The sequence below is a fragment of the Sminthopsis crassicaudata genome, chromosome 4, assembly GCF_048593235.1.
Source record: "Sminthopsis crassicaudata isolate SCR6 chromosome 4, ASM4859323v1, whole genome shotgun sequence".
NCBI lineage: Eukaryota > Metazoa > Chordata > Mammalia > Dasyuromorphia > Dasyuridae > Sminthopsis > Sminthopsis crassicaudata.
In genome coordinates, this window is record NC_133620.1 from 441,008,755 (window position 1) to 441,031,803 (window position 23,049).

The following is a 23,049-nucleotide window of genomic DNA, read 5'->3' on the forward strand; positions in this document are numbered from 1 at the left end:
TCCTTCCTTCCTTCCTTCCTTCCTTCCTTCCTTCCTTCCTTCCTTCCTTCCTTCTTTCCTTCCTTCCTTCCTTCCTCTCTTCCTTCCTTCCTTCTTTCCTTCTTTCCTTCCTTCCTTCCTTCCTTCCTTCCTTCCTTCCTTCCTTCCTTCCTTCCTTCCTTCCTTCCTTCCTTCCTTCCTTCTTTCCTTCCTTCCTTCCTTCCTCTCTTCCTTCCTTCCTTCTTTCCTTCTTTCCTTCCTTCCTTCCTCTCTTCCTTCCTTCCTTCGTTCCTTCTTTCCTTCCTTCCTTCCTTCCTTCCTTCCTCTCTTCCTTCCTTCCTCTTTTCCTTCCTTCCTTCCTTCTTCTCTTCCTTCCTTCCTTCCTTCCTTCCTTCCTTCCTTCCTTCCTTCCTTCCTCTTTTCCTTCCTTCCTTCCTTCCTTCCTTCCTTCCTTCCTTCCTTCCTTCCTTCCTTCCTTCCTTCCTTCCTTCCTTCCTTCCTTCCTTCCTCTCTTCCTTCCTTCCTTCCTTCCTTCCTTCTTCCCTTCCTTCCTTCTTCCCTCCCTCCCTCCCTCCCTCCCTCCCTCCCTCCCTCCCTCCCTTCCTTCCTTCCTTCCTTCCTTCCTTCCTTCCTTCCTTCCTTCCTTCCTTCCTTCCTTCCTTCCTTCCTTCCTTCCTTCCTTCCTTCCTTCCTTCCTTCCTTCCTTCCTTCCTTCCTTCTTTTTCTCCCTTTATAAGGTATCATCATACCCTTATCTGTAGATAATTTTGGGTGAATCGCTGAAACCTCCTAAGATATCTTGGGGTTTAGGAGCTAGACTTCTTTCTTAAGGACCATCTCTTAAATTCAAATCACTCTGGCTCTCATTGATTGGCCAACAACAGGTCAAGCCCTGGGTGGTCAGTGTTTGGGCCCTATTAATTCAGAGTGAATGAAAATAGCAAATGTTTCTGTTTTGGTCAAAAATCCTGAGGGTCTTCCCTTCCCAAAATGTATTTAATTATTTATTTTTTTGACTAGGTAAAATAAGACATTCTTTGCCTCAATTTTTATTTAGCCTAAATTGATAACTGGGCATTGCTTCAGTCAAACTGACGCTTGTAAAAAACTTTAGCCAAAAAAAAAAGCCAAGATGTCCCACTGTAGGGCGGTCCTGATCTGTATATTGCCACTGGACCTAGGAAAAAGTGAGGGCGTTGACTTTGCATAAGCCTCCTTTACTTAATTGCAGTTCATTTGCATGTCACGTTACCACCTCCCTGATATCATAATCTTTGTAAACGAAGGATAAATAACAGCTGTGTGAACTTGGGCAAGTTACTGAACTCTGCCTCAGTTTCCTCATCCATCAAATTCACTGGAGAAGAAAATAGCAAAGTATTTCACTATCTCTGCCAAGAAAATCCCAAATAGGGTCATGAAAAGTCTGAAATGGCTGAATAAGTGGAAAGAAAAGGAAATGCCTCCTGCTCATCTTTCAATAACTAGTCCCGACTTCAAGACAAAAGAATTACGCCTTTTAACTAAAGAAGCTTCAGTTCAAATCCTTTTTTATTACCTAGGATGAAACTTTTTAAAAAATTTTCTTTAGGGAGTGCTTGAAGCCGACTAAGGAATGATGAGGCAATCCTATTCAAGGAAGACTTGGAGAAACCCCCAAACTGAAACAGTCCTTCTCATTTTCCTGACACAAGTGGGACAAGAAAACTGTTGGCCAGGGGCAAAAATTAATCCATGAATAAAATAATCCCACCATGCCGTGACTCGGATTCGAACCGAGGTTGCTGCGGCCACAACGCAGAGTACTAACCACTATACGATCACGGCTCGCTACAGACAGGATGGCAAAGACTTTCCTCCCTCGCTCTCTTCCCACCATTTAAATCCGCCCTTCCGAGGAAATTGTCTTTTCTGAGTGGGGGTGGGACTGTGGGATTGCCCTACTTAGCCTCCCTTTTTGACCACCTCCCTTGTGCTCTGAGTTCTAAGCCTAAATTCGATTCCCAAGTTCAGCATGGAGAGTACTGTGAAACCTCGCCCCAAGGAGCAATTACAGCCCAATTTCTTCTGTCCATAGCAATTACGACACAAACTATGGGGGGGGGGGAGAGTGGGGGACGCGAAAGCCAAAGTTTCCCATTGCAATCCGGGCCATCTCCACTTTTCCTGACTTACGTCTTGCCACTGAACTCCAAGGTCTGGAGGAGAGAGTCAGGTGAAGAGCTGGCACAGCTCCTGTTCACTTCAATCCAATTTACTTGCAATCAAAACTTCACCCTCCTAAGGTCATTGGTCCTCTGAGATCTATGGACAAAGAGCAACTCGTGCAATGGAAAGTATGTTATTTCCTTAATACCACACCCTCACAGCCTCTCTGTCTCTGTCTCTCCCTCTGGGTCACACATATATATATATATATATATATATATATATATATATATATATATATATATATATATATATATATATATATATATATATATATTTTTTTTTTTTTTTTAGAAACAATAAAGATGCACACTAAGCTTCCTAAGTGAGAGCCTGAGTGAATATTTCTCACTGAGGGGAAAAGAAAAATGGCAACCAGTGAAATAGATGTGGAGGAAGAATGGAACTCTTGATCTTGCAACTCTGCTCTTTCTTATTCCTTGCTGAGCAAAGTATGTTAGGACAAAAAATAAAGTGCAAAAGAGTATGAAATCTGGATGCTCTAGACAAACCAAAGAAAAAGGCTGGAAAAAAGGAAAGGCTTGTTCATTTCATTTCTATGCAAACTCAGTTCCCAGTTGGTCTCTCTTGTCACCAATACTTCCACCTCCTAGTGACCTGAATATGGCTCCCTAAAGTTTTCATGGGGTTAGGGTGGAAGCAAGAATCGATGTATAGTTCAAAGACTGGCTATCCCAGCCCTCAACCCTCATTTCTTACCCCCTTGTAGTTATCTTGTATATATAATGCAGCTATTCAGGCCACAAGGATCTGACCTGGGAAAACGTGTGTTGGATGTGCCTGCTTCTGGAAGTTCCTGGGGATGACATGGGATAAGGGGGTCTGGGCCTCCACTTTTTAGCATGAACAGATATTCTGTTTCCACTCAACTCACTTCTTGGTGAAGAAGAGCCCTTCATGGTTGGCTATTGAACTGTGGGATTGACAAAAGACTCCCATGGGAGAACAATTCCAGTCTTGTTTCTTGCTGGTGGTCCTAGTAAGGAAAACACACTGCATGCCTCTTAACCTGAAGGGCCAAATGGAAAAGTAGAAGTCTTGCTGAGGCCCTGTCCAGAAGCTTCCTGAGGGCAATGTGCTTGGATGTTTTAAATTAAGGCATCTTCAGGTGATTCCTAAATCAGAGCTTGTTCTCTCTAAGCTTAAGCTTCTCTTTTTTTCCCCTCTCATCCCTACTCATTCTTCATGGAAAGGCACTGATTGGAGTTACAATTCTAAGCTTAATTCCAAAACATTCTGCTCAAATAATGTGGTTTTCCTGCTTCTTACAGTATCTTCAGGATGACATATCCTGAGCCCCAACAGATCATACATTTTATTACCCACTGAAATGGTCTTTGTGATTGTGGCTGTCTGCTTTTTCATGTAAAGGCAACATATATTTATTTATTGAGCACCAACCAAGTATGAAACATTGTGCTAGATGCTAAGAACACAGTAGTAAAAATCAGTCTCACTGAGCTTTACTTTCTTCTGAGGAGGCACAAATACACAGAAGCCTCAAGAATATATGAAGAAATGCCATGAGGAAGTGGAAATGCTAATAAAGTGGAATCCATGAACTACTGTGAGACAGGTAAACAGGATAGTTCTTCCCCAAGAAGTCACGCATAGGTTTTTCCCGGAGGAAAGCTGAGGATTTTGGAAGGCCTAGGTGGGGAGGATTGCACTGTAACCCAAAGTACCATTTATGCCAATGCACAAAGAGCAGAGGTAGTCTGTATGTACATGGGATCTAGAAGGACAGATGGACTGGGATAAGAGCAAGGGAAGGTGGTAATTAAATATAATTGGAAAGATAGGTGGGGCTCAGGCTATTGGGAGCTTTAAAAGCTAAGCTGAAAGTTTTGTGGGCAATAGAGAACTGTGCCAGAGACCCTGAAGAGTTTTGAGGAAGGAAGTTATAAGGGGGATAAGTTTGAGGATAAGTTTGGGCCACTTTGTTGACAAAGTACTCACAGTTCTGGACCTTTGCATGCTTAGAGTGTCCAGGTCTCATGGTCTCTGTCAATGGATGCTTTTTTGAAAGATAATTGGCAACTGTACAGGAAGAGCCACTCACTTAGAAGGCTTAAAAGGAAAAAATAACTTTTGTTCTAGTTCTCCTTCCTGGCACGTCTTTTGACCCACATGGAAACATTGTAAATTCTGCTTTGCATTTCTCTGGATGGGGAGGGGCTGTAGGCAGAACATTTTTTCCCCTCTCCCTTCTTCCCTCTGCAGCAGCAATTACCATATCCATCATTACCTGATTTGAGAGATTGATCCCAAGCTGCTTTTTCTGCTTTGTATTTCTTCACCTGAGCACAAGTGACCCAGAATTCATCTTGAGGAAAATGATTCTGCACCCGGAAGCTACTGCCTGAGCTCCAGAGGTCCATTGAAAACTGTGATTGCTGGTTGCCTAGTAGGAGGTGCTTGTGCAGCTGTAACTTTTTAGGTATAAGTGACAGCAATTATGTCTGCTGGGACAGCCACAAAATATGGATGGCCCTTGAGCTGTGACTCCTATAAGAGAGTGTGAGACAAAAAAAAAAAAAAAAAAAAAAAAAAAAAAAAAAAAAAAAAAATTACAGTCTTCAAAATCTTTCTGAAGTTTTTTCCTAACTCTGTGGAGAATGTAAGTACAACATTGTTACAAGCATGGATACTTTTAAATTCAATTCCTTGAGATGTGGTTCCTACCTCTATGGAGTATGTATGTAAGAGGAAGAGTATAAGAGAGTTTTAGTATGCACAATTTTGTTTGTGTCTCATGTTCTTTTTTATTGGTGAAAATATACAGCAACCTTATACCTACTATTTACTCTACTGATTGAGTAACTTTTCCTGAAAGCATATTACTAGCTCCCTTTTGGGAAAGACTTAGGAGCCAAACCTAAGGTTTGTTTGGGATTCCCCCCAGCAATTCTGTTCTTTGATGGGGGGACATTGACACAGTGATCCAGGGAGTGAGAAAAACCTGATTCCCTCTTTTAGAAGCAGATGTAGCTCAGGAATCAAGTCAGGTTTGGAAGCTAAGCTAGGTGCCTTTGTTGGATAGAGGTAAACTGGGATGAGCCAAGGGAGAGTTGTTCAAAGGAGTCCCAAAATAAATACAGTCCTGCTTCGATATCCTTTTAAGTGACTCCCTACAATGGGAACCTTGGAGAGCAACTAGGAGGATCCTACTCTTGCATCCTTTAGCAAGATGCCAAAGGGAGGAGCCCCATGGAAAGGGCCAAGGCACAAATTCAGGTTGTGGAGAAATGCCTCAAACAGACACATGGAGGGAGGGTGCCCTCCTGCTACATAGTCATAAAATAGTCATAAAATAAAAGGAGTTAAAGCAGCACCAAAGTGAAGGAGGGGAAAGGGAGGTTTGACAGATAGGTGAAGTGAACAGTTTAATCTAATGTTGCTTAAGTCCCTTTGGCAGTCCTGATTTCCACGTACAGTCTCAATACTTCTCGATGTGCCTATTTAGCTTCTTTTTTAACTGCTGCTGAAAAGGGCAGAAGAAAATCCTTCCTTTGCTGTTCTTTTTTTTTTTTTTCCTTACATTTCTATAAGCATAGATAATCTTTAATTTAATAAACATTTGTTAAGGACCTACCAAGCTTAGTGATAAGTACTAGAGATACAAAAAGAAGGCAAAATAGAGCACCTGCCCTCAAAAAACTTAAAATCTAATGGGAGAGACAACATGCAAACAAATATAGATATGTATATATTACATATAACAAGTTATATACAGGACAAATATAATTTCACTAGCAGAGGGAAAGCATTAAAATTAAGAAGGTTTGGGGATTCCTATAAGAGTTGGGGTTTCAATTGACCTAAAGGAAGTGAGTAGAACCAAAAGAACATTTTACACAGAAACAACAAGATTATATGATGATTAACTGCGATGGACTTGGCTGTTTTCAACAATTTGGTGATTTAAAACAATTCCAATAAACTTAAGATGAAAACATCTATCCCCATCCAGAGAGAAAATTATACAGAGTGATTGTGGATCAAAGCATGGTGTTTTCACTTTTTATTGTTGTTGTTTATTTGCTTGCTTGCATTTTATTTGTTTGTTTCTCATGTTTTCTCCCTTTTTGATTTGATTTTTCTTGTATAACATGATAAATATGGAAATATGTTTAAAAGAATTGCCTATATTTAAGAGGAATGAATTTATGTCCAAAGAACTAGAGATCATTATTGATCACAAAGTAGAAAACTTTGATTATATCAAAGTGAAAAGTTTTTGTACAAACAAAACTAATGCAGATAAGATTAGAAGGGAAACAATAAACTGGGAAAACATTTTTACAATCAAAGGTTCAGATAAAAGCCTCATTTCCAAAATATATAGAGAATTAACTCTAATATATAAAAAATCAAGCCAATCTCCAATGATAAATGATCAAGGGATATGAACAGACAATTCTCAGATAAAGAAATTGAAACTATTTCTAGATTAGTGAAAAGATGCTCCAAATCATTATTAATCAGAGAAATGCAAATTAAGACAACTCTGAGATACCTCTACACACCTGTCAGATTGGCTAGAATGGGAGGGAAAGGTAATGCAGAATGTTAGAGGGGATGTGGGAAAACAGGGACACTGCTACGTTGTTGGTGGAACTGCGAATACATCCAGCCATTCTGGAGAGCAATTTGAAAATATGCTCAAAAAGTTATCAAACTGTGCATACCTTTTGACCCAGCAATGTTGCTACTGAGTTTGTATCCCAAAGGGAAAGGGACCTGTATGTGCAAGAATGTTTGTGGCAGCCCTCTTTGTAGTGGCCAGAAATTGGAAACTACATGGATACCCCTCAATTGGAGATTGGCTGAATAAACTGTGGTATATGAATATTATAGAATATTATTGTTCTGTAAGAAATGACCAACAGGACGATTTCAGAAAGGCCTGGAGAGACTGACATGAACTGATGCTGAGTGAAATGAGCAGGACCAGGAGATCGTTGTATACTTCAACAACAATACTATATGATGATCAATTCAACAATGAAATGAACCAAATCAGTTCCAATAGAGCAGTAATGAACTGAACCAGCTACATACACCCAGCAAAAGAACTCTAGGAGATGATTATGAACCACTAAATAGAATTTCCAATCCCTCTAATTTTGTCCACCTGCATTTTGGATTTCCTTCACAGGCTAATTGTACACTATTTCAGAGTCTGATTCTTTTTGTACAGCAAAACAACTCTTTGGTCATGTATACATATATTGTATTTAATTTATACTCTAGCATATTTGACATGTATTGATCAACCTGCCATCTGGGGGAGGGGAGGGAGAGGAAAAAATTGGAACAAGGGGTTTGGCAATTCTCAATATTGTAAAATTACCCATGCATATATCTGGTAAATAAAAATTATTAATTTAAATTAAATTTAAAAAAAAAGAATTGCCTATATTTAACCTATATCAGATTGCTTGCTGTCTTGGGAGGGGGTAAGAGAGAAGGGAGAAAAATTTAGAGCACAAAGTTTTACAAAAATGAATTATGGAAACTAACTCTACATGTATTTGAAAAAATAAAATACTATTTAAAAAAAAAGAAAAGTATTTGGCTTGGAGTAAGGTAAAGTAAAAGACTGGAAAAGTAGGAGAATGCTAGGATTCGAAGGACTTTTTAAAAAATTTTTATTCATTTTTTAATTGAAACTTTTTATTTTCAAAACATATGCAAAGATAAATTTTCACCATTGACTCTTGCAAAACCTTGTGTTCCAATTTCCCTCCTTCCCCCATCCCCTCTCCTAGACGGCAAGTATATGTAAATCCAATATAGGCACATATATTTATACAATTATCTTTTTGCACAAGAAAAATTAGATCAAAAAGGAAAAAAATTAGAAAGAAAATAAAATGTAAGCAAACAACAACAAAAAGTGAAAATGCTATGTTGTGGTCCACACTCAGTTCTCAGACCCTTCTCTGGATATAGATGGCTCTCATCATCATAAGATCATTGGAACTGGCCTGAATCTTGTTATTGTTGAGAAGAGCCACTTCCATCAGAATTGATCATTGTACAATCTTGCTGTTGCCATGTACAATGATCTCCTGGTTCTGTTCATTTCACTTAGCATCAATTATGAAAGACTTTAAAAGCCAAATATTTTGCATTTGATCTTTGAGGCAATAAGAAGTTACTGGAGTTTATGGTGTGTGGGTGTGTGTGTGTGCCAGAAACGTGGCTTGTGTTTTAGGAAAATCACTTTTAGTGAGTGTATGGAAAATGGATTGAAGTGGGGAAAGAGAAGAGAGGTAGAGGTATCAGCAGGTTACTGCAGTAATAAAGGTGTGAGGTGATAGGGCCTTGCCTTAGAGTGGTGGCAATGACTGAGAAGAAAGGGGAGGAGGGAGGAAGAAACAGTGAGTGGGCCTTCAGGAAATTTTTGCAAAGGTGAAATCAGCAGGCCTTGACAGCTTTTTGATAGGTAGATTTGAGCATCATTAGCACAGTATGGTAATTAAATCCAAGGGAGCTGATGAAATCACTAAGTGAAGTAGTAAAGACAGAGAAGAGAATAGGACCCAGGACAGAACTCTGAGGGATGCCTCCAGTTAGAGGGCTTGATCTGAAAGAATATCTAGCAAAGCAGGCAGAGAAGAATTGGTCTAATAGGCAGAAGTAAACAAGGAGAGAATGGTGTCCCAAAACCCTAAAGAGAAGAGAATGTGAAGGAGGAGAGTTTGTCAACAGTGACAAAGGCTGCAGAGAGGTTAAGGAGAAAGAAGATTGAGAAAAGTCCATGAAATCTGGCAACTAAGAGATCATTAGGAACTTTGAAGATGCCAGTTTTGGTGGAATGATAAGTCTTTTTTTTTTTTTTTTTTTTTTTTTTTTGTAATTGAATCTTTTTTTTATTATACCTTTTTATGGATAGAACATATGCATGGATAATTTTTTACATTATCCCTTGCACTCACTTCTGTTCTGACTTTTCCCTTCCCTCCTTCCACCCCCTCCCCTAGATGGCAGGCAGTCTTATACATGTTAAATATGTTATAGTATATCTTAGATACAATATATGTGTGCAGAACTGAATAATTCTCTTGTTGCACAGAAAGAATTGGATTCAGAAGGCAAAAATAACCTGGGAAGAAAAACAAAAATGCAAAGAGTTCATACTCATTTCCCAGTGTTCCTTCTCTGGATGTAGCTGATTCTGTTCATCATTGATCAATTGGAACTGAATTAGATCTTCTCTTTGTCGAAGATATCCACTTCCATCAGAATATATCCTCATATAGTATTGTTGTTGAAGTGTATAATGATTTCCTGGTTCTGCTCATTTCACTCAGCATCAGTTGATGTAAGTCTCTCCAAGCCTCTCTGTAGTCATCCTGCTGGTTATTTTCTTACAGAACAATAATATTCCATAACAAGGAATAATAAGTCTTAATTACTCATGAATGTTAAGAGTTGTAAACTCACTGGTGTCCCTTTGATACAGGACAAATAGAATAGAAAACTATAAATCATAATATCTCTAGATTCCGAGTTAGAATTGTTTCTAAGTTTAAAAGAATTCCACCATCCTCTTCATTTTCACTTTCCTACATCTTGTTTCTGCCTAGATTCCAGAGTCTGGGTCAAAATGTGATCTGCAACTGTGAAGTTGAAGTGGTTGATCTTTGGTTTTCCCTTGAAGTACACTCTTATATGAAAGAAATATAATTAAATGTTAATAGTTAAGAGCTAGAGATGATTATATCTAGAAGCTACTCTCTAGTCAATTTTTGTATTAGAGCTGCAGGCAAGAGTGAAGAAGGGTGGGAGCATAGAGAACTAAAGGTTCATTGGTTTTAAGTTGTCAGAGACTATGGAGGCTAACTAGTGCAATCCTTCTTTTGTGTAAATCAGAAACGTGAAACCTAGAATATTTAAAATCATTCTGTAATGTTCTGCTAGTTTCCTTGCAAAAAGAGGCTCCTGAGATATCTATTTAGGAAAAGTTGTAAGTCATTGGTGGTTCAATGGTAGAATTCTTGCTTCCCATTTGGGAGACCTGGGGTTCAATTCCTGGCCAATGTGTTTTTTTTTAAATCTCTTTTATTATTCCTATACCTTAGGATACTTTGTATTCTGTAAATATTTTATGGCACTTGGCTTTTTCTTCTGGAAATTCATCCAGACAATCCAAGTGCAGTGAGTACCTGCTGTGAGGGTAGAGTCTATACGATGAATATTTATTGACTTATATGTACTCTAGATAGAAGGAAGGGCACAAATCTGGAATTGGGAGCAAAAAAAAAAATTTAGTTCTATCTACTTGTTTGTTCTAGACATACCAAACCACATCCATTTCTTGTTCTTTGCCCCAGGTTTAAGATACAATAAGATCCAGAAAATATTGGATGAGAACTTGCAATGTGAAAACCAGAGCTGGACTCTGAGGATACTAATATAGAAGGAGAAACTGTGCCCTCAAGAAACATAATTACATTTGCAGGGACCATCAAATCTAGCTGGAGCTGGAGATAGCTCAGCTGGTAGTTGGGAACCAAAGGCAGGGCAAAAACAGAGCACTAGAAAAGGTATCATGAGCTCAAGGGCCTACCTTGAACAGCTTATCCAGCCTGGGAGAACCTTGGCCAAAAAAGGTCCCAACAAGACTTAAACTCAGATCGCAGAAATCTTTACCCCAAAGAACTACTCTGAGATGTTTTATTATTTTTTTCCCAATATTTTATCATTAAAATCTTTGCAGCACCCACACCTCATACTAATTTATACTTCTGTTAAGAAATCCTGCCCCAGGCCAGAAGAAATCACCTCATCTCTATGCCACAAACACTTGTCCTTCTTCCTGTACTATTTCGTCTTATTTTGCCTTCAAACTCACACTCAACCAGCAAAACAAGCTTGCCCACGGGACACACTTCTCCAGTCACAATTTAGAAAGCTCCCTCCCTCTCTCTATCTCACTGTTTCTGTCTCTTAGTTCTTCTGTCTCAGACTATCTCTTTCACTCTAACCTGTGGACACATGAAAATTCACCTTTTTCTGATCAGAGAATGCTATTTATGATTCCCAAAAGAGGTGATGGACTAGAGGCAAACTAAGATATGTATCTTCAATAACAAAATATATGTACTTATTTTTCTTAACTATATTTGATTGTTACAAGGGGGAACTTTTATCTTGGGGTAGGTTAGGAAGAACTGTGGCAGTTGGAAGGTGAATAGTGATTTTGATGAAGACAGGAAGAAGCAAAGGAAGGAAGGGAGGGAGAAAGAAAGGAAGAAAGGAGGAAGTAAGCAAGCAAGGAAAGAATGAAGACGAGAAGGAAGAAAGGAAAGAAATAAGTAGGAAAATAAAAACTATTTTTAAACTATCTGAAAAAGAGGAGAAGGGAAAACATAAGTAGAGAAGTATTGTCATCGTCCCATGAAATTTCATATACATTTAAACAAATTCTACTTTTAAAAATTGCAATTTCACATGCAACTTTCTCCCCTCTGTGTATTGAACTGTTTCTATTTGTTGATGATGGCTAAATTCATAATCTTAAATTGTTTACAAGAAAGATCAAACGCAATGAATGCTGTCTGTATTCATGTTGAATATAATTTCTCAGCTACAACTGTGTAAATTTCCCTTTGATAATTGTTGGATTGACTGGGAGTATCTCATCCCCATATAGTTTAGAACATGAACTACAAAATCAGCCTGAATCAGATTCAGCTTACTTATAACAACTTAAAAGTGAACCTGATACTGGGTTTCCACCAGAGAATATACATCACTGAGAGATTTGTTTAATCCTCCTTGCTTGAGTCCTTGGAAGGCTGATCCTGAGAACAATTGTGTGATGAAGAGTCAGGTATGAGAAACTTTTGAGACAGTGCCTAGAAATAATGGTGATAACACTGGGGACTGAAATTTCATTGTCTTACTGTTGAGAAAATGGTAAAGGTTAGAAATATGTGACTAAGTGTTGTGCCAATTTATAATGTATCTCTCATATATGACATTAGAAGCAGTTGGGGCCAACCAAGACATTCCACTCTATATCCATGAAAGCAATGGCTTTGCCTACTTGGGTCAAGAGAAAATACTTGAGTTACCGAGAAATAGATTTTGCTTTGCCAAACAGCATTTGATACTTGTATTTGTTCTGACTAAAGAAGAATATTGTTAAATAGTACCGTATACTTAGGATAAATTCTTGGAAGCCTTTTGAAAAGACATAGGAGAAATATAAACGTCCTCCAAGTAGTGATAGAATATTTCATCTGGATTGCACATTTACAATTCCTAAGGAGTTGTGGGGAAAGCATTTATCTCTCAGACTTTCCTGACCTAACCCATTCTAAACAAGTTGGAAAAATTGGAGAGCAAATTGTTTAAGGAGATACTGACTTTGGTAGAAATCATGAAGACTAGAACCATAACTCACTATCTCAAGAAAACTTACAGACTCAGCATTTCAATCACACATCATTCAATACATATTGAGATTAAGTGCCTTTGAAAAAATGAAAAAATATCAAGTTTCTTAATGTTTGGGAATAAACATAAAACTTCCCATTCTACTAAAACCTGAAAACCCAGGATCAAAGAGACATTTTAATCATTTTCTAATAGCAATTCCAAAATGCCTTCTAGAATGCTTGGACCAATGTTCAGTTCTCCTAATAGTGCTTTTGTTATTGTTGTTCAGTCATTTCTGACTCTTTGTGATCTCATTTGGGGTTTTCTTGCAAAGATAATGGAGTGGTTTGCCATTTCTTTTTCCAGTTTATTTTACAGATGAGGAAACTGAGACAAAAAGGATTCTGTGATTTACCAGGATCACCTAGAGATTTAACTCCAGGCCCAGTTTTCTATCTATCCACTGCATCACCACTGCATCCACTAGTTCCTTATTATATCTCTTTGCCCATGATTCATCTAACATTGACTATTCTCCTCTTTTGTCATCTTTACCACTTTGCTGAATGTGGTGTGAAAGGAACTTGAGAGTTGTTTGGATTTTTGTACTTAGTGATTTGGAGCAACATTATATATGGTTATTAATGGTCTGCCATTCTTTTGGGGGGATGATTTTTGGTTTTATATTATTTCTGTTAGGTACCTATATATCTTAGATATTAGTCCCTTACCAGAAAGATTTGATATAGAGATTTCTTTCCTCATAAACTGCTTCCTTTCCCATTGTACTTACAATAATTCTCTCCTGGGAAGATATTTTCATTCCTTATAACTAAAAGCATCTATTTTCTTTTCTTTTCAATCAGTTCTTTTATGCAACTCCACTTGCCTTGACAAGGAAGTGATGAAAGGTGAAGGGCTGAGGTGATGTTCAACGATTATATAGTTTTATAAAATAGTCTGGCAAATGGAAGTGCTCTGTGACTTTTTCCCTGTTCATTTCTACTTTCCCCCATTATGTCACTCAATAATAAAGACCTTTTGTTCCTTCAAGTGAATTTTGTGATTATTTTTCTAGCTCTGTAAAACATCTGGTTGCTAGGTTAATCAGTATAATACTAAATTTGTAAACCAATATCGATAGCATCTGCTCTAGGAATACAATGATAAAACATAAAACTTTGACTTACTACAAAAAAATCCTGCTATAAGTATTACTTTGTAACAAGTAAATGGAACCAAAGTGGATACTCGCCAACTGGGAAATAATAAACTAGAATAAAAATAAGCTAAGGCAATTGATATGATGAAATATTAACACCATGGTAAGTTGGGTTTGTCATATTCACCTCTTTCTGTATGAAATGATCAAAACTAAAAAGCATGGGAAGACAACTGGACTACTATAAAGGGAAGTTAAGTACCAAGAAACCAATACATACAATAATTAGAACAGCATAAATGGAAAGAAAAACAACAACAAAAAAGACTGAAACTGGAATATGACAAAATCAGCTATGCTTGACCTTAGAGAAAAAACATTTAAACAATTGGATTTTTATGGAGACATATCTCTGCACAGAACATCAGACATCTTATGTGTTATTTAGCTTTGGTGAATCATTTCCCCCTCTCTTTTGAGTACTTATTTAAAAGCTTATGATAATGGAAGGGCTATGTTGATAGTTGTAGAGGATGTAAGCAAAGATATTGATAAGAAATGCATTTATTAAAAACAAAAAACAAAAACAAAAAAACAAAAAACAAAAAACTTCCAGGGACGATGAAACTCATTTTGGCAGAAAATAAGTTTAGCCTGATTTCCTCTATCATATACTGAAATTCCAAATAGATGATCTATGCAAATTAGAGGCGAGTGGAAGGAGTTATCTTTCATAACTACACCTCAGTGGAAGTTCTTAACCAAATAAGAGCTGATATTAAAAGAGAAAATTAAGGTTTTGTTGTTGTTGTTGTTGTTGTTGTTTTTGTTTTGGGTTTTTTTTCTAAACCACAGAAAATGTAAAAACTCCTGCAGGAAGAGGATCAATGCAGGCATTATAAGAAGCAAGACAGACATATACCGGCAAAACTTACATCTGAAACCACTTGAAAGAAGTCTGATATCCTGAAAATTTACTAATTTATGAAACAGTACCATCTGGCAAAGCAAATCATTGTTTCAAATGATTATGATCAATTTCCAAGAGAATTTCAAATGATAAGCCACCTTATGAAATATTGCTGCAAATAAAAAGTAATAAGCACAAGTCAAAATAACTCCAAAGTTTTACCTCAAACCCAGCAAATTAGCAAATATAACAAAATATGGAATCGTCATTATTGGAGGGGACCTTTGGAAGAAAGAAAAACTCATTTACTGATGGTGAAACTCAATTGCAAATTGGTTCAACCGTGTTGGAAAAGAAATTGGAATTATATGATCGTCACGAAAGTGTTCCTACCCTTTGATCCAGTGATCTCATTTCTGTATGTATTTATATCTGTATGTATACATTTCCTAAGCCGAGAGACAAATAAGAGTACCAACATACATCATAATACTCATTGAATTTCTTTTTTAATAGGGGAAAAAAAAAAGCACCTTTTTGGGAAAAAAGAAAAGGTGCGCCAGACAACTAGTTAACCTGTGAGTTATGTCTCGCCAAAAAAGAGAAATAATTTGAAGACAAAGGACCACCTAGAGTAAATTCATCAGAGAAAGGAAAATGATACACAGAATGTCCACAATAGTGTGAATAAAGAGGACCCTCGGATGACAGCAGTCCTGACCCGGGCGAGAGATGTGGGAGGTCTTTCCTTCTGGCCCTAAATGCACAGATCTCCGCTTCCCTAGGGATGCTGTCAGACCTTCCCTTACGGTGGACAGGCAGGTTCTCCCACTGAGCGGTTTGCTTTGTTTGTCCTTTGCAAGTGCGGTAATGCGACTGTGAAAATCCTCAAAGATCTCCTTGTTGTTGTTGCTGCGGCCTCGGATAACGCTGTGGAAGTACAGCCCGCACTGCCAGCCAGAGGCTACACGGGGGGAAGAGGAAAGCTTCAGAGAGAGCGGCGGGCGATGGGACAGGCGGGGCTGGGCGGCCCTACAGCGGAGTTACATGGGTCGGACTCGCCCGCTGGGAGGCTGTGTCTCGGCATGAATGCGGGGCCTTCGCTTGGCCCTCAAGGTGCGAGTTCCCAGAGAAAATAGTCCCTAGCAGACAGGTGCTCGGCCAGAGCCAGAATGGACTGAGAGATGCCGAAGCAAAGAAGAGTCGGTGTCGAGAACGGAACGTTGTTTCCGTAGTGTAGCGGTTATCACGTTCGCCTCACACGCGAAAGGTCCCCGGTTCGAAACCGGGCGGAAACAATTCTCAGCCCCTTTTTGCACTTTGCTTCGCAAACCCTCCCCTACACTGCCCTGTTGCCCTTGGCAGCTCGCAGCAAATGTTGCTACCAGAACCTCTGGGGCTCACCTTTCTCGCCGTCTTGGCGCTTGTCAGGCCAGCTGCTGACTACTTTGTTGTGGCAGTTTGTTGGCTCCTGATGCTCTTTACCTAGCGGGGCCACAGTGGGCCACACAGGAGGGGGACCTGCCCCTCGAGATCAGTCAACTAGTCTTTATGGAAGGCTTGTCCACCAGGTGCCAAGCACGGGGCTAAACGTTGGCGACATCAGCAAGGGCAAAAGAGCGGTCCAACCCTCGAGGAGCTCACGATCCAATAAATGAGGGTGCCCCGGCCTTTGGGCGAGGGAGTTGCTGCAACATCGGGATGGTCCGCGCCTTCCCTCCGACGGGAACTGCCCGTAAATGCCACAGTGCGGGGCCCCGACCCGAGTTCAGTGACCCAGACAGACACCAAAATGTGTCCACCGCAAATCAGGTCTTGTCTTCCGCTTCTGACCCCCTTTTCTCAGAAGCTGCCGACGAGGCAGACCCACGAAAATAATACTCACCCGTGTTTCCGCCCGGTTTCGAACCGGGGACCTTTCGCGTGTGAGGCGAACGTGATAACCACTACACTACGGAAACGCGGTGTGGGAGTCTCGCCCAGGAACGCCCCTTCGAGGGGGAAGGCTCGCCCAGCCCGTTACAGGCCCGCTCGGTCACCCTTGCAAGCCAGCCTTCCTAGAACTCTCCCCGGGACTTCTAAGAAGCTGTAGCAGGCGCCCCGCACCGTTTGTTACGGAGGCGGAAGCAGGCGCTGGGGAGCGCTTAACGTCGCTCAGACACCCAGGCGCCAACGCCGTCCCCCGCGCCCCAGCCAAAAACAGTCGCCCTGACTTTTGTCTTGCCACTGCGCTGCCGTGACGATGGAAGACGGCCCAAGACGGCGACTTCGTGCGGCTCTTCCTCGCTGCAGTCCCACTCACTCCCGAGTCAAGAGCTCCCCCCGAGCTGTCACTTAGTCATCTTCCCAAACCAAGGACAAACGACCCTCGCCTGTGCAAAGGGGCTCCTGCTCTCCAGAGCGGCGGTGTGCTCAATGGCGGGTGCTCACCCAGCTCTGCTGGCTCCGTCTCTCTCCACTCCCAGCTCCACCTCCCTCCACCTCCCGCTCTGCTTTAGCCACGGAAGAAACGAGGGAGATGTGGAGTTGGGTGGCTAGTCCTTCAAAGAAAATGGGGGAGAAAAAGGAGAAAGCGCCCAACGTGGGGCTCGAACCCACGACCCTGAGATTAAGAGTCTCATGCTCTACCGACTGAGCTAGCCAGGCGAATTAAGTTGTTTCTTCATTTTCTTTTCCTCGCCCACGTGGGTACAATTCCTGGAATCCACTCGCTCAGGGATTTGTCTTTTTTAGAATCCTTTTGTTCTATCAAGGGTTAGCTTGGGTAAAGGGGAAGTCCTAGGTGAAATACCGAGAAGTGTTCTACAAACTCTCTTCTTCCCCGCCTCCTCCTTTTTTCCACCTCCTCTGTCCCTTGTCTTCTCCTTCCCCTCCTTTTCCTTCTGCCTAGCCCTTAATTGTGTTTCTCTCACTCCAAGTTTAGTGCCACTGTGTGAATGAATTATTAGCTTAGTCCCTAATTAGTGACTATTAATTAGTCACTCAGCGTGACTGGTTCTTTAAAGAAAATGGGGAAGAGAAAAAGATCCATGCGCCCAACGTGGGGCTCGAACCCACGACCCTGAGATTAAGAGTCTCATGCTCTACCGACTGAGCTAGCCGGGCAACACAAGAAAATTTCTTTTTCCCTTTATTTTTTCTACTTTATTTTCAGATTGGAAGACATTGAAGCTGGGTTTTGATGTAGGGAAAGTTAAAGTACCAGCGATGTTTCTTGGCGTTTCCTCCACTTTTATTCCGGTTCCACAAGAAAGGCTCATTCGTGCTCAGGGAAGGGAAGCATCACCTAGAGACCAAAAAGATGGAAAAGGCGCTAAATCCAAGTTCGTGGAGAGAAGGGGGCGAGGGGGAGAAGAGGGGAAGGCACACTTACTATCAACACGATTTTGTGCCGGATATCCAGATCAAAATAGTATGCCCGCGTTACACCAGACTGTGAATTTCTAGCAAATCCACTTTGCCATGTCGCAAAATTCTCTCGCTTCCTCTTCAGCCACAAGTAAACAGGTGCAGAAAAGGGCGAAAGTGGTGTTAAACTGTGGTTAGGTTTTGCCAAAATGTGACTGGAAGTTGGACAAGGGAACAATTCACTGAAAATATACACAAATCAGCCAAGTGAGGGTGAGGAAGACGAAAACTTGGCCTTAACTGAGTTGACCCGTGATAGAACAAAAAGATTCTAAAAAAGACAAATCCCTGAGCGAGTGGATTCCAGGAATTGTACCCACGTGGGCGAGGAAAAGAAAATGAAGAAATAACTTAGTTCGCCCGGCTAGCTCAGTCGGTAGAGCATGAGACTCTTAATCTCAGGGTCGTGGGTTCGAGCCCCACGTTGGGCGCATGTTTTCTTTTTCTCCTACTACATTATTTGAAGAACCGGCCGTTCAACAAGCTCAGTCATTTATTCAGACACTGTCACTCAGCTTACAGAGATAGACAGACCGACGGAGACAGACTCAGAGAGACAGAGAGACGGACAGACAGACACAAAGAGAGGACCAATCTAAGAGATTTCACCGTAGCAGGAACTATAGTCTAAAAATGGTAATGAGGAGTTAACATTGGGGGAGGGGGAGAACTAAACCTGCTAAGTCGCCCGGCTAGCTCAGTCGGTAGAGCATGAGACTCTTAATCTCAGGGTCGTGGGTTCGAGCCCCACGTTGGGCGCTTTCTCCTTTTTCTCCCCCATTTTCTTTGAAGAACTAGCCACCCAACTCCACATCTCCCTCGTTTCTTCCGTGGCTAAAGCAGAGCGGGAGGTGGAGGGAGGTGGAGCTGGGAGTGGAGAGAGACGGAGCCAGCAGAGCTGGGTGAGCACCCGCCATTGAGCACACCGCCGCTCTGGAGAGCAGGAGCCCCTTTGCACAGGCGAAGGTCGTTTGTCCTTGGTTTGGGAAGATGACTAAGTGACAGCTCGGGGGGAGCTCTTGACTCGGGAGTGAGTGGGACTGCAGCGAGGAAGAGCCGCACGAAGTCGCCGTCTTGGGCCGTCTTCCATCGTCACGGCAGCGCAGTGGCAAGACAAAAGTCAGGGCGACTGTTTTTGGCTGGGGCGCGGGGGACGGCGTTGGCGCCTGGGTGTCTGAGCGACGTTAAGCGCTCCCCAGCGCCTGCTTCCGCCTCCGTAACAAACGGTGCGGGGCGCCTGCTACAGCTTCTTAGAAGTCCCGGGGAGAGTTCTAGGAAGGCTGGCTTGCAAGGGTGACCGAGCGGGCCTGTAACGGGCTGGGCGAGTCTTCCCCCTCGAAGGGGCGTTCCTGGGCGAGACTCCCACACCGCGTTTCCGTAGTGTAGTGGTTATCACGTTCGCCTCACACGCGAAAGGTCCCCGGTTCGAAACCGGGCGGAAACACCGGTGAGCATTATTTTCGTGGGTCTGCCTCGTCGGCAGCTTCTGAGAAAAGGGGGTCAGAAGCGGAAGACAAGACCTGATTTGCGGTGGACACATTTTGGTGTCTGTCTGGGTCACTGAACTCGGGTCGGGGCCCCGCACTGTGGCATTTACGGGCAGTTCCCGTCGGAGGGAAGGCGCGGACCATCCCGATGTTGCAGCAACTCCCTCGCCCAAAGGCCGGGGCACCCTCATTTATTGGATCGTGAGCTCCTCGAGGGTTGGACCGCTCTTTTGCCCTTGCTGATGTCGCCAACGTTTAGCCCCGTGCTTGGCACCTGGTGGACAAGCCTTCCATAAAGACTAGTTGACTGATCTCGAGGGGCAGGTCCCCCTCCTGTGTGGCCCACTGTGGCCCCGCTAGGTAAAGAGCATCAGGAGCCAACAAACTGCCACAACAAAGTAGTCAGCAGCTGGCCTGACAAGCGCCAAGACGGCGAGAAAGGTGAGCCCCAGAGGTTCTGGTAGCAACATTTGCTGCGAGCTGCCAAGGGCAACAGGGCAGTGTAGGGGAGGGTTTGCGAAGCAAAGTGCAAAAAGGGGCTGAGAATTGTTTCCGCCCGGTTTCGAACCGGGGACCTTTCGCGTGTGAGGCGAACGTGATAACCGCTACACTACGGAAACAACGTTCCGTTCTCGACACCGACTCTTCTTTGCTTCGGCATCTCTCAGTCCATTCCGGCTCTGGCCGAGCACCTGTCTGCTAGGGACTATTTTCTCTGGGAACTCGCACCTTGAGGGCCAAGCGAAGGCCCCGCATTCATGCCGAGACACAGCCTCCCAGCGGGCGAGTCCGACCCATGTAACTCCGCTGTAGGGCCGCCCAGCCCCGCCTGTCCCATCGCCCGCCGCTCTCTCTGAAGCTTTCCTCTTCCCCCCGTGTAGCCTCTGGCTGGCAGTGCGGGCTGTACTTCCACAGCGTTATCCGAGGCCGCAGCAACAACAACAAGGAGATCTTTGAGGATTTTCACAGTCGCATTACCGCACTTGCAAAGGACAAACAAAGCAAACCGCTCAGTGGGAGAACCTGCCTGTCCACCGTAAGGGAAGGTCTGACAGCATCCCTAGGGAAGCGGAGATCTGTGCATTTAGGGCCAGAAGGAAAGACCTCCCACATCTCTCGCCCGGGTCAGGACTGCTGTCATCCGAGGGTCCTCTTTATTCACACTATTGTGGTCATTCTGTGTATCATTTTCCTTTCTCTGATGAATTTACTCTAGGTGGTCCACACACACACACACACACATACACACTTTCCAGTTGTTTCTAATTTTGTTATACTGTTTTTTAATTTTGTTTTCCCCTAAAAAAAAACCTTAGCTTAGTTAGCTATGACGTGCTGCTACCCAGTACGGACTATTACCCTTTTGGAGAGTTGTTTTTCCTTCGTTCTCAAAGAGGACCATGACATCAGGAAGATGATGCTGTGAGATGCAAGTGAACTGGATTTAAGTGAGCAAGGGCTGTACAAGGATACCTGGCTCACTTTCCCCTCCAGAGCCGTCTGGGTCTAATGGCTAGATATAGATCAGAATGACCGCATATGCCTCTGAATGCAATGAGTCTTTCTAAGCTAGGATCTTCCACAAGTCTCTGTTTGACAGGCCACATCCATTCAGTGATTGAGGCTAGATATCAATCGAAGGGAAGAATTTCCTCAAACCTTGGTCCCCCCCCCAAAAAAAAAGAGCTAAATAAATCTATGAGGGGAAGACCCTCAATGTTTCTGGCCAAAGCAGAAATGACTACTATTTACGTTTAATCTGAGTCAATCAGGACCCAAACAACGACTGAAACATACAAAGCTTGGCCTGAGACTCCTTGGTGGACAATCAGTGAGAATCAGAGTAATTTTGGCTTAAGGCATGTTCCTTAGGAATGAAAGAAAGGTCTCTTGGAAGGGTTCAGAGATTCCCTCATTAAACTGAAAACTGGGTAGACGCGCCTGGATTTTTCACCTAGAGTTTTTTCACCTCTTCTCTCTCCGTGAGAATGGAGGTCACGATCGATTTAAAGCCATGGACTGATTTTTTTTTTTTTTTTTTTTTTAAAGAGAGACAAACAATGACCTTAACCCACAAACTCTAGAGCAGTTTGCTTTTTACTTGTTTCTAGAGCAGAATGCGACTGACATGACCGAACAACTCAAACAGAAATCTGTCCTTTTTTTGTTGTTGTTCAGAGAACCCGGAGGTAATATAATAATAATTAATAATAATAATAATAATAATAATAATAATAATAATAATAATAATAATAATAATAATAATAATAAATCAAGGCGTATTGTTCCCTGCTCCGTCTTGTGGGAAAGGAGGTCTAAAAGGAAAAACAAAACTACTCTCTAGCGCGATTCTTACCCGGGGTGGGTCTAACCCGACAAACACCAAAGGGTTTCCTCTTTGCTCGTTAAGAAAAAGAAAGCAGCAAATAAAGGACCTCACTAATTCATTGACTTTGCTGTTAATTCCACGAGATAAAACTGGCTTACTCTTGAAAGATAGGCTGTGCTTAGTGAAGTGTATAGGGCACATTCTAATGTCTTCTCACCCCCTTTCCCCCTTCTTTGCCTCTGTCCCTCAAGGATATCAAGTGTCTCCTTTCTTCAATTGACATGAAATGAAAATGGTTCATTTGAAATTAAGTTTAGTTGTTTTAGCCGCTGACCTGCAGGGGGATGGGAGTGGGGTGGGGATAATGAGGCGTCTCTTGTTTCCTTTATGAAGTTCTGGCTTCCTTCCCACCTCGGACCTTCCAGATCCTCGCAGGACATGGACGAAGGGTCCTCTCAATTAAATCCTTTAGGACTCAGGCCGTGTCTTAAGTAGAGCTGCGGTGTACCAGTCAGATGGCAAGGAGAGATGGAGCGGTGGGCTGGGCATTGTGAAGGTGCAAGTGAGGAGGAAGCCTTGTCTCTCAATCTCCGGGGAGGAGCTGTTGTCCTCCTGGCTTATTTCATCTCCTGGCACTCGTGAATCAAATCCTGTGGTAAAAAGGTAAGAGAGGGAAAGAAAGAAACCAGCTTCCATGCACCTATTACCTCTTCCCATTTCCCCTGGAGGCCAACTGCCACTTCTCAGGGAAGCCTAAGATGTCACAAAGCACGAAAATCCAAACCCAGTAAGGGACCTAGAGGATTTTCGGCTGATCTGTGGGAGTGTGAGGGGGGAGGGAGGGAAGGAGACATAGGTAGTAACAGACCAGGAGAGTCAGAGAGAGGGTTCTTAAATCTAAGGGGGGCCCTGGGAAATGTGGGCCAGTACAGATGAAGGAGAGGTAACCATGAAATGAGAGACACCGACAGACAGACAGACAGACAGGTGATAGTGTGGCCTGAGACTGTTTCCCTGTGAATGGAGAGAAGAGGCCATGTCCTAATATTAACTTCTTGGGAACTGTTTACACACTGTGAACTGCTGAACTCCACTCTTGGAAGATAAATTTAGACTAGAACAAGAGAACCTAGTGCCATCAGAAAGC

The 23,049-nt window shown here is 42.3% G+C and overlaps 9 non-coding genes across 9 annotated transcripts; 4 read left to right on the top strand and 5 right to left on the bottom strand.

Moving 5' to 3' along the window:
• Positions 1 to 1,734: 1,734 nt before the first annotated feature.
• TRNAH-GUG (transfer RNA histidin (anticodon GUG)) lies at positions 1,735 to 1,806 on the bottom strand. Its single transcript has one exon. It is a non-coding gene; the product is annotated as a tRNA-His (tRNA).
• A 14,097-nt stretch (positions 1,807 to 15,903) lies between these two features.
• On the top strand, positions 15,904 to 15,976 carry TRNAV-CAC (transfer RNA valine (anticodon CAC)). The gene has a single exon. It is a non-coding gene; the product is annotated as a tRNA-Val (tRNA).
• Positions 15,977 to 16,566: 590 nt separating this feature from the next.
• TRNAV-CAC (transfer RNA valine (anticodon CAC)) lies at positions 16,567 to 16,639 on the bottom strand. Its single transcript has one exon. It is a non-coding gene; the product is annotated as a tRNA-Val (tRNA).
• A 612-nt stretch (positions 16,640 to 17,251) lies between these two features.
• TRNAK-CUU (transfer RNA lysine (anticodon CUU)) lies at positions 17,252 to 17,324 on the bottom strand. Its single transcript has one exon. It is a non-coding gene; the product is annotated as a tRNA-Lys (tRNA).
• A 386-nt stretch (positions 17,325 to 17,710) lies between these two features.
• TRNAK-CUU (transfer RNA lysine (anticodon CUU)) lies at positions 17,711 to 17,783 on the bottom strand. The gene has a single exon. It is a non-coding gene; the product is annotated as a tRNA-Lys (tRNA).
• Positions 17,784 to 18,444: 661 nt separating this feature from the next.
• TRNAK-CUU (transfer RNA lysine (anticodon CUU)) lies at positions 18,445 to 18,517 on the top strand. Its single transcript has one exon. It is a non-coding gene; the product is annotated as a tRNA-Lys (tRNA).
• Positions 18,518 to 18,772: 255 nt separating this feature from the next.
• On the top strand, positions 18,773 to 18,845 carry TRNAK-CUU (transfer RNA lysine (anticodon CUU)). Its single transcript has one exon. It is a non-coding gene; the product is annotated as a tRNA-Lys (tRNA).
• Positions 18,846 to 19,457: 612 nt separating this feature from the next.
• TRNAV-CAC (transfer RNA valine (anticodon CAC)) lies at positions 19,458 to 19,530 on the top strand. Its single transcript has one exon. It is a non-coding gene; the product is annotated as a tRNA-Val (tRNA).
• Positions 19,531 to 20,120: 590 nt separating this feature from the next.
• On the bottom strand, positions 20,121 to 20,193 carry TRNAV-CAC (transfer RNA valine (anticodon CAC)). The gene has a single exon. It is a non-coding gene; the product is annotated as a tRNA-Val (tRNA).
• Between the last annotated feature and the right edge of the window lie 2,856 nt (positions 20,194 to 23,049).